The 19717-nt window shown below is 40.5% G+C and overlaps 1 protein-coding gene across 10 annotated transcripts in view; it reads left to right on the forward strand.

Annotated features, from left to right (window-relative positions):
* tp63 (tumor protein p63) overlaps positions 1-19717 on the forward strand; it is a 296932-nt gene that overhangs the window by 220702 nt on the left and 56513 nt on the right. The window lies entirely within an intron of this gene.

Here is a 19717-nt window from a genome sequence, read left to right on the forward strand (position 1 = left end):
TGAACTGTCCTACCTGTCCACCTTGCTTCCCAGCTATCCATTCCACCCTCCCCTCCGACCTAACATTACCACTTTCCCAGCTACCTTTCCCCACCTCCACCCTCACCCACCTCTTTATCTCTCAGTATCTCCACCCCCACATTCCTGATGTAGGGCTTATGCCCAAAACATCAACTCTTGCTGCTTGCATGCTGCGTGACCAACATTTTTCCAGCGCCACAATTTTCAACTTAGCACCTTCCAACCCCACACCCACTGTCCTCTGGAAGAACAAGGGCTGCAGATGCATGCAAAGTCCACTATTAGCAAGCTCCCCTCCAAGCCCATCACTGTCCTGACTTGGAAATATATTATTATTTCTTCAATGTCACTGCTTTGAAATTGTGCCACTCCCTCACCAACAGCACTGTGGATGTGTGTACACCAAAAGACCTACAATGGTTGAAGAAGGCAGCTCACCACATCCATTTAGGGAGGTTGTGGTAATGATACTTGATTAGAAATACAAAGGAGGAGAAAGTGAGGTCTGCAGACGCTGGAGATCAAAGCTGAAACTTTATTGCTGGAACAGCACAGCAGGTCAGGCAGCATCTAGGGAACAGAAGATTCGACGTTTCGGGCACATGCCGAAACGTCGAATCTTCTGTTCCCTAGATGCTGCCTGACCTGCTGTGCTGTTCCAGCAATAAAGTTTCAGCTAGAAATACAAAGGAACAGGCTAGTGTTCTGGGGACGTGTAATCAAATCCTACTATCACAGATGGTGAAGTTTGAGTTTGTTTACTTAATTTGAATTAAAAGCTAGTCTAATAGTGACCATGTAACCATTGTTTATTTGTCAAGCATCTTGTTGACAAATGTCCTTTAGGGAAAGAAGTATCCCATTCTTACCTGGTCAGGCCTACATGTGACTTCAGACCCACAGCAATATGATTGTCTCGTAACTGCCACCTGAAATGTGCTAGGAAGACACTTTGGTTAAAGGCAAGTAGGGATGGGTGACAAATTCTAGTCTTGTCAGTGATACTTATCCCAAAAACTAAGGATGGGCCACCAATTGTCTTTCGTGCCTCACTAACGAATATTAAAAATGTAAGAGATTTTAAACCGAATGCTTGGAGAAACTTCACACACAAATGTGCTGGCTGGCATCTGTTAAGGCGCCTGTCATCTTTCAAGATTAAACTGGGTGCACAAATTGGCAAGTGAATGAAGAGATATGGAAACACGACAAAATGATTGGACTTGCTTATGTAGTTACTAAATGCCAACGTAGGCTTGCTAAGTTAAAGGAATCTGAAAATGATTTTGAAAGAGTAAACAATGCTCGAATTGTGTGATGAATTTGAAGCAAGAGTGCACAGATTGATTCTTACAAGAATAGTGAGGTTAGAAATATTTTCATGGAGTGTTATTAAACCTTGGAATGCATAACTACAACAGGCTATTGGACAGATACATTAACATTATTGAAAAGGAATTGGCTGAGGATTTGAAATGGATGGTTGAAAGGACATGCAAAAGGCTGAGAAATAGAATTAGAATAGATTGCTTGAATTGAGAAACAAGCACCGTAAATGAACTATGGATTGAATGATCTCTTTGTGCTGTGAATTGCTGGGATTGAGTTATTCTGATTAATGGTACACTTTATGTATTTTGATTGTTGCTTAATTGAAAGATTTCCTTTCCAGTGGTTTTTTTCTGTGTCCGCAGCAGACACCTGATATTATCTAGATTTTCTTATAAGTACTGAAGATAGGGACTGTGTGATAGATCTATTGATAGAATGCCAGGTAATACACAGCTAACGTGCTACAAGTTATTTGTTTGTGTGAGGATCTGAAAGTAATGTCATCATGAACAAGTCTAAATGAATTTCACAGTATTTTCAACATGTGTGCTAGATTTCAAATGTTGTGTGTTGTGGAACCAATCACAAATGGCCACTGTGACTTTGTGTTTAGGACAGATTAGGTGCTAGGTTTGAAAGCTTTAATAATGTGTGAAGGTATTCTGTTCACCTTTTGTTGTCTGTTTTATGGATTCCTGATTGCATTGGGATTTGCACTAAAGTTACCATATTCCTACTGGACCAAGGATTACTCTAATGAGAAAGAGAAGACTGCTGGTTTAACTTGAAGGTCAACCAATACAGGAAGTGAACTCATTCTGTTGGCATTACTCTGTATTTCAAACCAGTCATCAAGCCAGCTGAGCTAACCCATCTTATGGGAGTTGCATTACATAATGTTTGACACACACAAATCTGCTCCCGGTGGGGAGCTGTCTCTAAGATCTATGATTGTAAAGTCGTGAATGTGAATTTTCTTTCCTGGTCATTTCACAAATTGGCATCTGTTTCTGGTAGTCTGTAGTTAAACATCATGGCAGCAGGTGGCATAATGTTGACACTATTCTGCCTTGCTGTACCTGCTGCCACAGTAACCTGGAATGTTGCTGTTGATAGCGTATAAGGAAATGCAGCACACATTGACTAACTCTGCCAATCTGACACTAATGGAAGGGTTTTTTGACCATTAAGTACAGGGAGTTGAGGCAAGGAGAGGACAAAAGATGTTTTCTATTCACCCTGTTCATAGATGGTATTACACATTTCTGGAACAGGTTAGAATTAAAACTGGCCCTCTTGCATGAGTTCTGGATACTACCACAATGCCAGAACAGCTTTCTTTCTTTTTTTAAAAAAAATGGCAGGACAAGGTAAGGACAGCACTACTACATCACAAAAATCCCTAAAGAGAGGGAAAATACACATTTTTTTTCGATCAACCTGTTCAGAAATATTATTGCGCACCTCTGGTGCAGATAAGATTCAAACCAAGGTCGCCTAGCTCAGATACAGGAACTCTTATCGCTGCCACAAGAGTCAAAGACTTCTGCTGGGCCACAGCATATTGTTATCATGTGGTAATACCATATTAGGCTCTGGGTGATTAATGAAGAGTGCTGCCAATAATCCATCATTCTTGATATTTTTAATCAACCTGTTCAGAGATGTTATCACATACCTATAGAGTAGGTGGATCTTAAACCCAGGACTCCTGGTCCAGAAGTAGGAGTAAAAGAGCCCTAAAAAAGAAATGCTGTGGGTTTTGATCTCCTTTGGACACCAGGTAACTGCTCAAGATCTGTTAACACAACTTCAACTGTGTGGAGCAGCTAGACTTAAGGGTGTTGTTCAGCCTGTGTACAAGCATTATTGATGAAACTAGCTTTCATAGTCTAGGTAATTGAGTGCTGAATGAGATTTGTTGCTGTTGCCTGAATGGTGGATTTAGAATATGAAGGTATGTTAGTATTTGTAACTTGACAGATAAGCAAGTGTATTTCAAATTTCATGAGTAGGCTCTGAAGCTCACGTTATATACCTTTGCAATCTTGAAGACTGGTAGCTTATTACGTTACTAGGCCTTAATGATAGTAATTAAGCAAGAATGGTTAATTCTGAGTTGTGTTATTGTGTATTGCTAAGAATTAGTGAACTTCCTCCTGACCTCAGGAAGCCACAAGATCCAAGACTTTGCAGTTTTCATTCAAATATTTGAGCAGGAGCAAGATGTGGCATGCAGAGAACATCTGCTACCAGTCTGTTCAATATGTGATGAAGCACAAACTTGTTTATGCCCAAAAACCTGTTGCAGCTTGTTTTCCGGATCAAATGATTCTATACGTGAGCCTCAGAACCTGTGGCTGTATGGATTGTTAAGTATATTGGAATGTACCTGCTTTTTCTTTAGAAAAGCATTTAAGTGGAAATCTGAAATAGCCAGAAGTGAATTAAATACGCAGGCATAGTTTATAGATCTATCTTCATATATTGTTACAATGCAGATGCATTTACCTAACTTGTGTGAACTTGTGATAAAGGAAATAGGTTAATGTATTTTGGAGACCTTTACAGCATTTGAAATTTTCCATTTTGAACCCAAAGTTTGTTTTAACTGGACAACTTGCTGTAACTTTTGCTTCTCTTTTCCCTAGTGTATTTTTAACAACCTGATCAGCTAACAAACACAAAACAAAAAAGTTCTTTTTTTTAAAATATTAATTTATGTGCTGCGAACTCACTGGCTGGACCAGCATTTATTATCCATCTTTAATTGCCCTTGTGAACCTGTCTCTTGAACCACTGCAGTCTGATTTCTTTTTACTGGTAAAGAACGAGTTTCACTATTTCCAAAGACAGAACAGTGATCTAGTTCCAAGTCAAGATAGTGTGTGGTTTGAAGAGGAACCTGTGGTGTTCACATATACCTGTTGCCCTTGCCCTTCTAGGTGGGAAAGGTTGTGGGTATGGTGATATTAAAAGAGCCTTAGTTAATTGTTGCAGGACACCCTGTGGATGGACTATACTGCTGCCATTGTATGCTGAAGGTAGCGAATGGAATGCTAATCGAAAGGGCTGTTTTGTTGGTCCTTCACCCATCTGGACAAATGCAAAGTATTCTATCCTTTTCCTGATTTGTGCCATCTAGAGGGTGGACAGGTATTGGGGAGACCAGAGGACAGTTAGTCACGACAGAATTCTCATTCTCTGATCTGTCCTTGCAACCACAGCCACTTCAGCTTCTGGTCAGTAGTAAACCCCAGGATATTGATGATGGAGAATTCAGCAATGCAATGCCATGGGGAGATGATTTGAATGTTCTATCATTGGAGATGGTCATTGCCTGGCACTTGAGGCACTGATGTTAAATGCCACTTTTGTGTTACTGGCTCAAACCTCAATGCTGTCTAGTCTTGATTAATATGGACATCCTAAGAAGGAAAAAACAGTAATACTTGTGAATGGCATATATTAGATTAGATTACATTACAGTGTGGAAACAGGCCCTTCGGCCCAACAAGTCCACACCGACCCGCCGAAGTGCAACCCACCCATACCCCTACATTTACCCCTTACCTAACACTACGGGCAATTTAGCATGGCCAATTCACCTGACCTGCACATCTTTGGACTGTGGGAGGAAACCGGAGCACCCGGAGGAAACCCACGCAGACATGGGGAGAACATGGCGGCACGGTGGCACAGTGGTTAGCACTGCTGCCTCACAGCGCCAGAGACCCGGGTTTAACTCCCGCCTCAGGCGACTGACTGTGTGGAGTTTGCACGTTCTCCTCGTGTCTGCGTGGGTTTCCTCCAAGTGCTCCGGTTTCCTCCCACAGTCTAAAGATGTGCAGGTCAGGTGAATTGGCCATGTTAAATTGTCTGTAGTGTTAGGTAAGGGGTAAATGTAGGGGTATGGGTGGGTTGCACTTCGGCGGGTCAGTGCGGACTTGTTGGGCCGAAGGGCCTGTTTCCACACTGTAATGTAATCTAATCTAATCTAATCTAAACATGCAACCTCCACACAGTCAGTCGCCTGAGGTGGGAATTGAACCCGGGTCTCTGGCAATGTGAGGCAGCAGTGCTAACCACTGTGCCACCGTGCCGTATTGGTCCAACACATCTTGTATTCCTCAAAATGAAGCTGTAGTATACCATTAATTTCAATTCCAAATATGACCTTTTTTCTTTACTGTTTTCTTCCCTCTGGAGTTTGGTGCTTCAGTATCTGAGGAGTCATGAAATGTACTGCATATTCTGCAACAATGAACAAGCGTCTCCAGGTGCTGACCTTACAATGGAGGAAAGTTCATTGATGAAGCATTTTGGACTCTACCATGAGAAATTCCTACAGTGCTGCCCAGGAACTGATATAATTGATCTCTGACAACCATAGCCATTTTGCTCTGTGCTAAATATAACTCCAGTCAGTTTTCCCCTGATTTCCGTTGACTTCTATTTTCCTAGGGCTTCTTGAAGCCTTACCATACATGCATTGCCTTGATGCCAAGAATAATGACTCTCACCTTACTTTTGAATTCAGCTCATTTGGTTGGACCAAGGTAGTAAGGTGACCAGAAGCAGAGTGGTCGTGACAGAACTCAAACTGGCCATCAGTGAATAGGTTTTTGTGAAGTCAGAATTCACACAGCACCAGGTTGTAATCCAACTGGTTTATTTGAAATCACAAGCTTTTGGAGTGTAGCCCCTTTGTCAGATGAAGTGAGAGAGAAGCACACAGATGCAAAATCTGTAGGCAGAGAGATCAAGAGATCACACAAATATAGTGAGTGAAATATTGAATAATAAGCCTGTGCAGGTGACCAAAAGTGTGAGTATAGCTAATAACAAGTGAAGTGATGACCCATAATCTGACTAAATGAGGCAGAGAGGTAATTGCAAAAAAATTAAAAGTAAGGTGGTACTGGAGACAAACCAAATGACTGGAGTAACATGATAGGTATAAGAATCATAAGCCGAGGATCTAACCAAAGTAATAAGTATTCCAGAGCTGTACAAACTAATTAAGATAGACCGATCATGACCAATTCTGGATTAGTGGTGCTGGAAGAGCACAGCAGTTCATGCTGCCTGAACTGCTGTGCTCTTCCAGCACCACTAATCCAGAATCTGGTTTTCAGCATCTGCAGTCATTGTTTTTACCTAGATCATGACCAATTATCAAGGGGATGGTGTCAAAACAGGACAGTAAGGAAGAATTTACATGCAGGAACATGTAGTGGGGGTCACATGTCATGCGACATGAATCCAAGATCACAAGTTGATGCCATCTTCATGGGTACGGAACTTGGCTAGCAGTTTCTGCTCGGTAATTCTGCGTTGTGTTTCTCAGAGGCCGCCTTGGCAAACGCTTACCTGAAGTTTGGAGGCTGAATGTCCTTGACTGTTGAAGCGTTCCCTGACTGGGACCAAGCATTCCTGTCTGGCGATTGTTGCATGGTGTCCATTCATCTGTTGTCATAGGGTCTACCTGGTCTCACCTCTGTACCATGTCTCGGTGCATCCTTGCCTGTAGAGTACGAGATAGACAGCATTGGCTGTGTCACATGAGTATCTGTACACAGTGGGTGGTGTTCTCGCGTGCGGTGGTAGTGTCCATGTCAATGAACTTGCGAAGTGAGAGCTGCTTCATAGCATAGTGTCAACAACCCTTTCCGCTAAAAATCAAAGAACTGTGGATGCTGGAAATTTGAAACAAAAACAGAAGTTGCTGAGAAACTCAGCCGTTTTGACAGCATCTATGGGAAGAAAGCAGAGTGAACATTGGGATGCTAAAAATTAGAAACAAAAACAGAAATTGCTGGAAAAACTCAGCAGATCTGGCAGGATCTATGGAGAGAAAGCAGAGTTAATGTTTCTGAAGAAGGGTCACTGGACTCAAAATGTTAACTCTGCTTTCTCTCTACAGACGCTGAACAATTTCTGTTTTTGTTATATTTGAATGGCTTGACTATGGCCATGGTTAATTCTGTAGCACAAGATTTGCTATTGTAGGAGTGTTGTTAGGCTTCATAGACTTTGTGACATTCTGCATCTTTGGCCATTTTTCATATGACATGGAGTAAATTGAATTAACTGAAAAGTAGTATCTGTGATGTCATAAACATCAGGAAAAGGGAGGGTCGGATCTCCCACTTGGTATTTCTGGCTGAAGCTGGAAGCAAATGCTTCAACCTTGTCTTTTGCACTGTGTTGGCCTCACCATTGAGGGTAGGGATATTTGGGGAGCCTTCATCTTCTGTTAATTATTTGTCTGCCATTATTCATGACTGACCTGGTTGAACTGCAGAATTTAGATCTCTTGGTTTTAGAATTGCTTAACTATGTCTATCACTTGCTGCTTCCACTGTTTGACATGCAAGTAGTCCTGTGTTATAGCTTCACCAAGTTGACACCTCACTTTTGGTATGCCTGGGCTGCTGCTGGCATGTTTTCTTGCACTCTTCAATGAATGATATGCCAGGCTAAGAGATTAAAAATTGTGACTGAATACAATTCTGTTGCTGATGGTCACACTGTCTTATGAATAAAGTCAAAGTCATACAGCACAGAAACAGACCCTTCGGTCCAACCAGTCCATGCCAACCACAATCCCAAACTAAACTAGTCCTATCTGCCTGTGCTTGGCCCATATCCCTCCAAATATTTCTTATTCATGTACTTATCCAAATGTCTTTTAAACATTTTAACTGTACCTGTATCCAACCACTTTCTATGGCGTTCATTCTACATACAAAAGTTGCCCCTCATGTCTTTTTAAAATCTTCTTCCTCTCACCTTAAAAATATGCCCCCAGTCTTGAAATCCCCCACCCTATAGAAAAGATACTTGTCATTCACCCTATCTATACCCTTCATGATTTTATAAACCTCTATAAGGTTACCCCTCAACCCCCTACACTGCAGTGAAAAAAGTCCCAGCCTTTCCAACTCTCTTTATAACTCAGACCCTCCATTCCCAGCAACATTCTGGTAAATCTTTTCTGAACCCTGTCTGGTTTAAGAATAAGAATGTCCAGTTATAAGTTGATAGATTATTTTGAATTCTCATCCATTTAATACTTTGGTGGTATGCAATTTTGTCTTTGTAAGGCCTGTGCAATGGTCAGTCCTAGAACACTGCTATGGTAAGTGAGCTCTGTTAATTGTACACAAGTGAAGGTGGTAAAAGAAATCCCTGTCTCAGCGCTATTAATCTGTGTATATTTCTGATGTGGCAAAGGCTCTGAGAGAAGGTCATTTTCACTTGATCCACCAAAGGATTGCAAACATTGTTGTTTCCTTGTTTTTGTGGGAGAGGAAAACACAGTAAAGCAGCACAGGAGTTTCACATTTTTTTTTTAGATTAGACTTAGTGTGGAAACAGGCCCTTCGGCCCAACAAGTCCACACCGACCCGCCGAAGCGTAACCCACCCATTCCCGTACATTTACCCCTTTACCTAACACTACGGGCAATTTAGCATGGCCAATTCACCTGACCTGCACATCTTTGGACTGTGGGAGGAAACCGGAGCACCCGGAGGAAACCCACGCAGACACGGGGAGAATGTGCAAACTCCACACTGTGCCACCGTGCCGCCCATATTGGGAGATATAGTATTTGATTCACTTTGCTAGGTTTAAAGAAACTAAAATCATTTACACATTGTAAAAGCTTTTGTTATTTCACTGCACCTCACACTAGGACATCTTCCATTAATGGAAAATCTGAATGCGCAGGTAAGTCTTTACTGGCTGTACCTGCCTGTCGTAAAAGTATGCAACATGCTACAGTTATACTTGTTTCATGAGTCACGAGCTTTCACAAACTGAGATCTTTATCGTCCCTAATGCTTCAAAAAAATATTAAAATGCTCCGGGGCCTGGTGGTTGGAATGTTTGGAAGCTTCATCTTTAATTGGTCACTAATCTCCACAGTGAAACAGAGTCAAACAGTGTAGTGCTGGAAAAGCACAGCCAGCCAGACAGCATCCAAGGACCAGGAGAATCGGCGTTTCAAGCATAAGCTCTTTATCAGGAATGTGGAGGTGGCAGAGAGATAAATGGGCCGGGGGTTTGGGCTGGGGGGAAGTTGACTGGGAACGCATTAGGTAGATGAAGGTGGGTGGGGGGTCGGGGTGGGCATTGATTGTGATAGGTCAGAGAGGAAAGTGGAGCGTATAGATGGGAAGGGAGATGGACAGGTAAGACAGTTCAAGAGTGCGGTGCCGAGTTAGAAGGGTCACAAGCGGAAGATGAGGCGTTCTTCCTCCAGGTGTTGGGTGGCTAGAGTTTGGTGGTGGAAGAGGCCAAGGATTTGTTGTCCTTGGCGGAGTGGGAGGGGGAGTTAAAGTAATTGGTCACAGGGCGGTGGGTTGATTGGTGCATGTGTGCCAGAGATGTTCTCTGAAATGTTCCGCAATTTGGCGTCCTGTCTCCCCAGTGTAGAGGAGACCACATTGAGAGCAAGGGACACAGTAGATGACGTGTGGAGGAAAAATGCCTCATCTTCCACCTTGGGACCCTCCAACCACACGGGATGATACCTGGAGGAAGAACACCTCATCTTCTGCCTTGGGACCCTCCAAAGACATGAGATTAATGTTGATTGCACCAGTTTCCTCATTTCCTTTGCCCCCACCTTATCCTAGATCCAAACCTGTAACTTGGCACCTCCCATTTGAACTGTCCTATCTGTCCCATCTCTCTTCCCACCTCTCCCCTGAAGAGCTGATGCTTGAAACATTGACTCTTCTGCTCCTCGGATGCTGCCTGACCGGCTGTGCTTTTCCAGCACCACACCTTTCAATTCTGATCTGCAGCATCTGCAGTCCTCATGTTCTACAGAGACACACAATCATTTCACCGATTATTCTTTCAAAACTGAAAAACTGAATCACTGTTTTGTCTATGTAAGCTATGATTGAAGAAAATGACGCATGTTCCAAAAACTGTACAGTGCACTGAAAAGTAGTCCTTATTGCTGAAGTCTGGTGCATTAAATTGTAGCCCTTAAACTTTCTGTAGCGTGGTGCATCAGGAAAGAGGCCGTAATCTTTCATTTTAAGTCATGTCATTTTGAAAAGCATTTGAAATGTCACTACAGAAACCGATCATTCATTTCTTTACATGTATAATAGCTTCAGTTACTTAACTAGAGTTACCTATTGTCATCCCATTTGTCTGCTCTTCTGCCACCTCTTCTAGTAATTTCTTTTTAGGATTTATCTAACAGTTTAGATTGTGTCCTGCAAGAAGTGCACCTGGGGGAATTTAGACTCAAGCTTGTCATTTTCTGTCTATATTATTTTTATAAGGAACAGTAACTGTATGCCCAGATTTCCCCTTTGAACATCCTTATCCACTGACATAGGGCTGGTTCATGTGCTCATCCTTCAAACTGCATTTTTAAACAGTATGAACGTGCATTCCATATCCTGAAACTTAATTGGATTGACAGAAGTTTCTTAAAATTTACACCTTTGGCATGGAGTGCAGAGTCCTGACTTAGGAAATTAACTGTCTGGCATTGTACAGAGCGCAGTGTGTTTTGATGAGACTAGTCTTGACACAGAAAGCTTTCAGATCCAAGTCCCTTCATTTGAAAAGGACACAGTGAAAAGTACTTCTTGATTAGCTTAATTCCTTCAAATTTGAAGCAAATCGATGGCTTTTAATTTGTTTTTGTAAGTTGTACTCTTTCGATTTTTACTTCTGCAATCAGCAAAATACCATTGTTCTGTAACATTGAGATGTCTAAATACTCCTTCAGTCAAAGTGATCATTTTTACTTTTTCCCCTTACCTATGCAAAATAATTTTTTTTGCAGACAGTAGGCAGGTGTGTGTGTGTTTTTTTTATAGATTGAAAGAAAGGCTCTTTCTGCCTGACAGATGAAACAGATTTCAGAACTTGCAGGACATGACACTACTTGCAAGCTATGCAGGAGAGGCAAGACCAGAGGCGCCAAAGAGCCTGTTAACGCGTTTGATTATGTTGCAACTTGCCTATGTCTATCGCCCACAGCGTGAGTCTGGGTGAGGGAAGCCACCCCTGTTCCAAAAACTAACCTGATCAGACCTGCCCTAGCTGAGAAACTTTGAAGTAAACAGGAAAATTACTCACCGCAGTCATGTGGTTTACTGGAAGATTGTAGCTTTTGATAATCCTGTAAACTTTCCAAAAGAAAACATGTCTTTGCCCAAAGTGACACTTTCCTGTGATTATGAATTTTACAGCCAAACTGGGGTCACCCTCCATAGGTGAGATTAAATGGGTTTTTCAGATTTGGTAGTTAGAGACAGTCTGCAGGCAGGATCTGATCACTGGACGATCCTGCCTTAATTACAGGATTCCTATGAACCATGCCCTTTTAAACTTTGGGAAGCACACCCTAAGTCCTAAAGAATAAACGTTGACACATTTTCTTTTGATTCCAGATTTCTTTTGTATTTCTGGTTTGATCAAGGGTGTAATACCCAGTATTATACAGTTTAGATGTAGTGTGCCAATATTCAAATGAGGCCAAGGAACTAGAAATACTGGAGTTACCATTGGATATTATATAGTTGTTTTTGCATTATTGCACTTAAGTTGTTAGTTTTCATATTTAATTAGCCTCCACTTTTCCCATGTCATGTTCTATTTGCCAGTCAAATGGGCAGGTGACTCTGTTCCCACAACCTACTTAAATGCAACATTTGTAATCGGTCAATGTGTTCTTCATTGAGGCAGCATAGCATCCCTTTTTATTTAAGATTTATGTCCCAATCAAGAATTTAATTGGTGTGTCCCAAATAAAACGGCACTAGACTAACATACCAGGTTGCATGAGTCTGAATGAGTGCATTATTGTTCAATTGTCACTGTGGCTCAATGGTAATAATGTCACCCCGAGTCAGAAAGTTATGGATTCACACCCATTCCAGTTACTTGAGCCCATAAGCTGGGCATGGATGCATGATCTGCCTCTGTGCTAAGCGAGTGCTGCACTATAGCAGTTTTTAAGATTGTTTCAAATCCCTGACACCCTCTCTCCCACCTATCTCTCTAACCTCTACCAACTGTCCAATCCATGAAATATATGTATTCCTTCAATGTTGACCTCTTGTACATTATCAATTCTTTGCTGAATATACTATATTACTTAGCCTGAGCAGCTGGAATTCCTTCCCTAAACTACTCCACTTGTCTGTCTGCCATTAAGGCATTCTTTAAAGCCTACTTGCTTGAACAAATATTCGGTCATCTACTGCAACAACTCAGCTCCTTATGCAGTTCAGTGTTAAATTATGTTTGCTAACACATCTGTGAAGCACCTTGGGATATCTTGCATTTACACAATGTCTTTAACACAAGTTATTTTCTCAGATTTTTACTGAGTCATATTATCTGCACATTACCTGTTCTGTTTAATAGTAATTGCGTGATTATGTGTTATTCTGTGCTTGATGTCGGCACAATGCGGTCCTTTTCTGTGTTGAAGTTATGTTAAATTTTTCAAGATGGTTTCAACATCTCCATTAAGATGCATTTTGAAGTGCAGAAACCAAAGTGATATGACACAATGGTTAGCACTGCTGCCTCACAGCACTAGGGACCCAGGTTCGATTCCATCCTCTGGTAGCCATCTGTCTGTGTGAAGTTTGCACATTGCCCCTGTGTCATCTTGGGTTTCTCTGGGTGCTTTGGTTTCCTCCCACAATCCAAAGATGTGCACGTTAGGTGGACTAGCCATGCTAAATTGTCCATAGTATCCAGGGATTTCAGGCTAGGTGGGTTAGCCGTGGTAAATGCAGGGTTACAGGGATAGAGCAAAGGGGTAGGTCTCCGTGGGATGCTGTTCAGAGGGTCAGTATGGACTCTGGCCAAATAACATGGTTCCGCACTGTAGGGAATCAATTATTCTATGACAGGCCAAGGTCCACAATACAAGACTCCATCATATGCATAAAACAAAAGAAGCACTCACCTTATCAGAAGGAAGTAGAAAACATGTTTGCATTTATATAGCACCTTTCATGCCAACTGGACATCTTGACACTTTACAGTTAATTAAATGTTTTCTGGGGTATAGTTATTATTGTATTGTAGGAAATACAGCTAATTTTCACGTAGCAAATTTCTACAAAAGACTATATGATGACCAGATTGAAGGATAAATATTGGCCAGGGCAGTAAGAAAACTTCTCTGCTCTTCTTTGAAACTGTGCCATTTTACATTCTTCTATATCTTTTACATTAACTCAAACAGGCAGATCGGGCTTAACATCCCATCCAAAGGATGGCACGCCTGACAGTGCAGTGCTCTGACCTGGCATGTGATAGCAGCATTGACATCAGGAAGTGTACTGGAAATGTGTTGCTGGAAAGGCGCAGCAGGTCAGGCAGCATCCAGGGAACAGGAGAATCGACGTTTCGGGCATAAGCCCTTCTTCAGGAAGGGCTTATGCCCGAAACGTCGATTCTCCTGTTCCCTGGATGCTGCCTGACCTGCTGCGCCTTTCCAGCAACACATTTCCAGCTCTGATCTCCAGCATCTGCAGACCTCGCTTTCTCCATCAGGAAGTGTACACCAAAGCTACTGGTAGCCAACTTCAGTGTGTTTTAAAAAAATGGCAACTCTTGTTGGTTTCAAAACTGGCTCAGCCAATGAAATGGTTGTAGTGTGAAGCATGATCTCATTGTGTCTGTGTTATGACTAGTTCAGTGTTCCCTTGAACCAGGTATGTGTCTGGCTGTCAACAATTCGGTATTCACATCAACAATTCCAGGTAGTTGATTAAAAGAGAGAATTTGTATTTCTATATCTCTGTAATATCAGGAAAACCCCAAAGGCTCTTACTGCCAATTATTCTGAATAAGTATTGTATTGCCAACCATGACAGCCAAGGCTCCACAAACAATGAAATAAATAATTAATTGATCTGTTTCTCCAATCTACCCACATAACTGAACTGCCTCATCCTTGAAATCTTTCCTGCATAATTTGTCCACATAAACAATGATGTTGGTTGAATCATGCTCTTCAATCAATTACTGTTGGTAAATTGGTTCATGGTCAGCTGGTGAAAGTAGTTTTTCTTGTCTACTAGTTGGAATCAAGAGAGAATTTAGAAACTTTCACTAGCACCACCTCCTGGACACTTTCTGCACTACATTTTAGAGAAATGGTTCCTATTGAATTAGTAAGCATTTATAGAAAGAAAATTCTAGGTTAAATATTGGTGAAAGTATGAATAATATTGTGACGACAAGAAGTGTGCTAGGACCAGGTTTTCTTATAGAAGTTGATAACACATGATTTTTTCCTGTGGGAAACTGAAGACTGGAAACAGTGTAGTCTTCAAGTTTAATGCAGTTACTGGGTGGGGCATTAATCAAAGGGCACATGTTATTTAGTTATTTTTCAAAGTCATTTATGCACTCATTTTCACAAGTTTATCCAATCATAATTATAATGGAGAATTCCCATGTAAGCTTACCACATTGTGATTACATTCAAGTTCCAGTAAAGTTTTAGTCCTTTTCATAAGGTAACTATATCAAAACTTTGAGCTGATCTCGGTGCTGTTATTTCACAACTTAACTCACATCATTTTTCTACTCTTCTATTCCTATAGTGTGGTATACTGATTTCTGGTGAAAACTTATCAAGTTTGACCATTGTTTCCTAAAAGTGTTCACATGACAAACAGCCATCACTTTAAATAATAAGGTCACTTTCATTTTATCCACTTCCATTGTTCCTTTATACATTAATGCATTTACTTAAGTAATGAATTTTATTCTCACCTGTAGTTCCTAAATCCCTTTGTGTTTTACAAAGTATAGTATTCATATGCTACTTGATAAATCAAGGATCAACCTAAAATCAGTACTTTCAGATAGCTAACTTAAATGCTGTACGTTGCACAAGACAACATCCTGCCAATCACTTGGTGTTTCAACTAGCATTCATTCATTTCGAGAATAATGCGGCCGGCCCATGAATGAGATGTTTTGTCAATCCTCATTCTGCTTTGCTTGGCCAGTTTGGAACCTAGATTCTGTCAGTGAGAAGTAAAACACATTTTCTTTAACTCTGTGGGAATAGTACATGTCTAACCAGAGACCAGTTCAGTATTTGTGCCTATTTTTGAAGTCTAAAATAATGTTGTTTGTTAACATCTCTCTCCATCTATCCTGTAATCTTGCTTGACTTACATACATAAAAACTTAGGTCTGTCTGCTTCTTTATCTCTTTCGAGTAATACCCTTTATTTTATTACTGTAAAGAGTCTGCCCATGTTCTTTGTACCAAAATACGTCGCTACACTTTTTTGCATTCAGTTTAATTTGCTGCTTATGTGCTCCCTCTGCCAACATATGAATGTACTTTTTTAAGTTCTATACTATTCCTTCGTTGTTTGCAATTCTCACAGGTATATCATCCATAAGATTTGAAACTATGTTGCTGCACGCTAAGGCCTATATTGTATACATTTTAAAAATCAGGAAAGGGAAACGTACTGATGCATGTGAAACACTACTACAAACCTCTAGTCTGAAAAATGCCATTAACTGTTTCTCTGCTTCCTATCCATTAATCAGTTTGCTATTCATGTTGTTTACTGTCCCTTTTATTCTATGATTGTGACTTTCTTCATAAATCTGTTATGTGGCCATGTTGAATGGATTTTGGAACAATTAACATGGAGCCGCAATGAAATCCAAGAGTTCAATCGATTTGCAGTACTCATCATTACTACGGTCTGTTTTGTATTTCACTAGGACCAAAACATTTACATTTTGATAAATAGTGTCAGGCTTTGTAATTATGAAATTCAGGGCTTGCTGGGAAAGCTTGTCATCTCTATCTTGATTCCGAGTAGTGTCTGCACAGATAGGAATTTCCGAAGTTCTGAAAAGTATTGATTAAAAATTAAACTCCAGATTTTGTCTGAGATCAAAGTGGGTGTGGCTACATTACTAGTGGGTGGGTCTGTCAATTATTTTCTGACTTTTCCCCACAATATCTTTGCAAATAAAAAGTTATATTTTTAGTTATAAATAGGTGCAAAAGTGCTCCTATTCATCACTGGTGTGACAGAAAACAGTATCCAAGAAATTCCTATCATTTTCACTGTTACCATGTTAACCTATGTGAAAGGGAGAGAGTTAAAAGGACAAGTCAGAGGATATGATCCTTCTCAGCCTTGGTAGGTGTTTACTGATATAACTATCTGAGAGTGTAAAGAACAGTAGAATGGAAAGGGATAATTTGGAACACAACTTCAAACTAAATAATGTTTAATCAAGTACATACAGCCACAGTGAGAATAAGAATTCAGCACCACTGACTGAAACAGACTGATTGCTTTGCTTTGAACAGAGTGATTAACACCTAGTCAGTAAATGAATGGAAAATTCTGGAATTTTTGATGGGACATTGAGTTGTTGCAAGGGGGGATATTTTGTCAGGTCAGCCCAAGTAAATGATCGAAGTTGAGCCAAATTATTTTCCTCGCGTGTTTAACTTGTGATAAGAATGGTTTTTAGGGAAGCTCCTTTTCATCCAAGTACGGAATCTATGTTCCAACCCTGCTGCAGAACAAGTGTGTGAATTGTACTCTATATAAAGTGGTGACGGCAAACAGATTTTTGATTTGAAGGTATAGTACTCCCATTTCACTTCTTTCCCACATTCCACTTTGACTATTTTCTTTGGCATTTGGTTGTTTGATATTTATACACAGGTTAATCAGAAATGATTTCTCCATGGCAGTTGGGTTAAATTTGATACATTGTTGATCATGGAAAATTAATTGATCTGTGAAACTTGAAAAATCTTCCTAAAAATAGGGGTGAACTTGTTTACTGAATATAAAACATGAACCTCCAGTATAGGTGGTTACCATTTTTCAATGTGGGAAAAAAAACACAGGTAATTCAAGAAATTAATGTGATTTGGGTTATTGAATGAACTGAGTGTGCAAAGATATTTTTAAAAGCATTTAAAACTATCAGATTTTTCATCATCACATCTGACACACACAATTCATAGTTAGTTAAAAATCACACAACACCATGTTATAGTCCAACAGGTTTAGTTGGAAGCACACTAGCTTTCGGAGCGACGCTCCTTCATCAGGTGATTGTGGAGGGCTTGATCGTAACACAGAATTTATAGCAAAAATTTGGCTGAGATCATTGTAAAATGCTATTCACAATCTAATTTGGCGCTTTCATAACCCTCTTCCGCAATGAGTCATCTTCCTCTCCATCCATTAAGTTGGATATTCGACATTTGTTTCAAACAATTTTATATAATATATTTTTATTAAGAAAAAATAGATTTCTAAATATTACAACAAATACAAAACAATTCAATTCAAAACAGTACAAAAATAGTACAAAACTAAACCCAAATAATAAAAAAAATTCCCCAACCCACCCTCCTATACGAATGTACAAACATATATAGAGAAGTATAAAGTTTAAAAAAAAGCTAAACTAGTTATTTAACTAACTAAATAAATACCTAACAACAAACAAATAAATAGTAATAACTCAGCCCAGCCAAACAAAACACTCCTACATTCACAGTTCCTCCTCCCTGGATAGTGGACTCATGAAATCGTTACAACTATATAAAAGCCCTTGTTAGTGTGGCAGATAAATCTATGTCCAGGTATTTCAAAAAGGGTTGCCATGTCTTGTAAAAATTCTCAGTTTTGTGTGTACCATATTTGTGAGAAAATCCAGGGGAATATGCTCCATAACAATCTTCCACCAACCCGACAGGCCTGGTGGTTTTTCGGATATTTAACCTAGCAAGATATTCTTCCTTGCACAGAATGTAAGAATATTGAAAAGTTTTGCCTTATGCAAATCTGTAGGAAATACAATGGGTAGGCCCAAAAGGAGTGAAATAGTGTCCTTCTCCACCCCTACACCTAAAATCCTCTCCATTGCACCCAACACAGCGCTCCAATATGTTTGAAGCCTGTCACAAGACCAAAGACAATGGGTAAGAGTACCCGTACAGACCTTGCACTTGGGGCATGCTGAAGATACCCCTAGTTTAAATTTTGACAAATGGTCTGGGACTAAGTGGACCCTGTGGAGAATCTTCAACTGTAAAGCATGGGTCCTATTGCAAATTGATATCTTCCTTGCATTCTCCCAAATATCCTCCCATGCCTCTGAAGAAACTTCACGCAGCTCTCTTTCCCACATCTTGCAGAGTCGATCAGACTCAGATGGCACCCCCCAATTGGTGATATAGAGTACTGACAGAGAGTGTACTCTTAGCCCTTAGTACCCCTCTTTCTATGTCAGATTTGTAGGGATCAGTCAAAAGTGTGATTCTTTTTTGAATAAAATCCCTAACTTGAAAAAAACGGAAGAGGTCTCTATTAAGTAACTCGTACTTCCGTACTAACTGATCAAAGGACATCATTACATCTCCCTCAAATAAATCACCCATGCAAGATATACCCCTAGCTGCCCAATGTTTAAATCCTGAATCTTTCATACCTGGTTGAAAACTCAGCATACCCACTAAAGGTGTAAACAAAGATGTTTTGCCAATATTACCTTCCCTCTGCTGAATTGCCCTCCATGACTATTGGGTTATGGCAATATTCCCTAATTGTCCTCACCTTGTCCAAAAATAGCAAACTGGTAAGGGGACACCTTGCCTGGGAGACTTTGATATCTAGCCATATTGAAAGAGGGTCCCCACAAACCCAATCACTTACATAGGTCAAAAGCGAGCTTAATTGGTAATTTTTGATGTCCGGAAAGTCTACTCCCCCCCCAAAATCTGTGAGGCAACTGCAGTTTGGCTAATTTAATGAGGGGCCGTTTACGGTGCCAGATAAAGGAGCTGAACCAACTGTTCAGTCTCCTGAGTGTGTGTTTGTTTATTGAAAATCAGGGGGAGCATCCGTATAGGGTACAGCAAACGAGGGAGAATATTCATCTTAATAAGTGCAATCCAACCCACCCATAAGACTGGAAGTGCCTCCCATTTTTGGAGATCTTGTTTAATTTTTTCAAATAATTGAGTAAAATTGGCTTTGAACAGCCAATCCAGAACTGGAGTAATGAATATGCCCAAATACACACAACCCCCCTGTGACCATCTAAATAGGAATCTATAGTCACTCTCGAGCCAATTCTTTCGTAAGACCACCCATAGGCATAGCCTCTGATTTAGCAAAATTAATCTTATACCCTGAAAAAGCGCCAAACGTGTGAATGCATTGGGTCAGGCAAGGCACTGAGACTGCTGGATTTGTCAAGAAAATTAGAACATCATCTGCATACAGCGAGATCTTATGTAATTTTGACCCCACTTCTGGAGCTGATATATTGAGAT

Source organism: Chiloscyllium plagiosum, chromosome 13 (assembly GCF_004010195.1).
Source record: "Chiloscyllium plagiosum isolate BGI_BamShark_2017 chromosome 13, ASM401019v2, whole genome shotgun sequence".
Taxonomy (NCBI): Eukaryota; Metazoa; Chordata; class Chondrichthyes; order Orectolobiformes; family Hemiscylliidae; genus Chiloscyllium; species Chiloscyllium plagiosum.